This window comes from Morone saxatilis, unplaced genomic scaffold (genome assembly GCF_004916995.1).
Source record: "Morone saxatilis isolate NCDOM2014 unplaced genomic scaffold, NCSU_SB_2.0 Contig12, whole genome shotgun sequence".
NCBI classification, from domain to species: domain Eukaryota; kingdom Metazoa; phylum Chordata; class Actinopteri; family Moronidae; genus Morone; species Morone saxatilis.
In genome coordinates this window covers 27663175-27664696 of record NW_023339674.1, presented here as the reverse complement: position 1 = coordinate 27664696, position 1522 = coordinate 27663175, and the positions used below count along the sequence as shown (strand labels likewise).

At 39.2% G+C, this 1522-nt stretch overlaps 1 protein-coding gene across 1 annotated transcript in view; it reads right to left on the bottom strand.

Annotated features, from left to right (window-relative positions):
• szt2 (SZT2 subunit of KICSTOR complex) overlaps nucleotides 1-1522 on the bottom strand; it is a gene marked incomplete in the record, with an annotated part of 110147 nt that overhangs the window by 13732 nt on the left and 94893 nt on the right.

Sequence of the window (1522 nt, the reverse complement as noted above, 5' to 3'; positions counted from 1 at the left end):
GTCAAGATGAAGATCAAAACAGTAGTAACCTAGTAAAGAGTGGTAGCTGTGAAACCTCAACTGTGTGTGGAGATAATGGTGGAAAAAAAGTAGTGGAATCATGATTAAATGCAGGGCAAGTTATGTATCCAGCGTGTATGCATGAGTGTAGTGGAATGAAGGGGAGACAATATGCAGGTTACATAATCAAAGTGTAACCACAATACACAGGCTGCATATGGAGGAAAACCTCGGGCAATTCCAACAGTGTAAAATGTTAATTTCATTGTGAAAATACCAACAAAAGAATCTGCCAACACTAACGTGAGCATGTTGGCAAAAACATGATTGCAAACTGAAGCAGCTGCTGATCACTTGCGGCCCCTACATGCTGGTTAAGAGGAGTGAGGAGTCAGCAGTCAATGGTGGTATAAAACAGAGCAGTCAGTAAAGTAGGTTTTCTTTTAAATTGTGAATCATCACAACCACAAAAGGTTCTTGTAATAAATGTGCCCAAAAAATATGAGGGTGATGGGTCCAGTTGTATGAGATTAGCAACAGATAGATACATACATGGACACACGTACACTATCAAACACAGGATCTTTACACCTGATGGATACAGCTTACACCTGATGGAGATCATAAAGCAAACCGTTCAGCCAGTCTTGGTATGAGCAGTAGCTTATTGTAGTTAAAATTAGTTCATCTTCGCAAGATAGATACTACTACATAAGTTCACTGACTTTATGACTCTTCTATACTTGTATGACTACATTTCAGCATTTGGCATTATCCCATAATAGGAAAAATGTCCAGCTGCGACTACAAACCCCATCCCCTACAAACCATGCCTATTAATAATAATATAATTAATATAATCTGTTGGTGAAGGCAGTAAAGCAGCTGCAGAGTCCAAATGTCTCCTCGAACACTCCCACTTGTACACAAAGCTAAGGTAGCTGAGGAATATAGTGCACTATAGCAGATCAAAAAGTAAATTGAAAAGGGTAAAAGGTTTTAGCAACTGTTAAGCAGCAAGAAATAAAGATAACCTTGTCTATGCCTTTGAGCCAAAATAATTAAGGAACATTCAGCGCAAAATAATGTGGTCTATTCAATGAATGAATTCAAACAAAAGCTGACTTAGGAACACAAAATAAATATAAAAAGGTGTTTTAGCAACTATTAAGAAATAATGAGGATAAACTATGAATTGTGTTAGCCTAACTGCTAAAAATATTATTTAGATGTAGTTTTCATATATTTTATATGGTGAATAATTGAACAACTTTTGCAAACGCATAGTTTTTTCTCCCATGTATGCTGTGAAGACCCGCCCCTCCTGTGCCTCTGATTGGGCCTGACCCTGACAAACACATGCATTTAACATAGGCATATTATAACTTAAAAACATTTTTTGCGGGGCGCCCAGTTAGCTCAGTCGGTAGAGCTGGCGACCCATATACTGAGTTGCTGCAGCAGCCCGGCTTCAAATCCGGCCTGCGGCCCTTTGCTGCGTGTCATCCCCTCTCTCTCCACC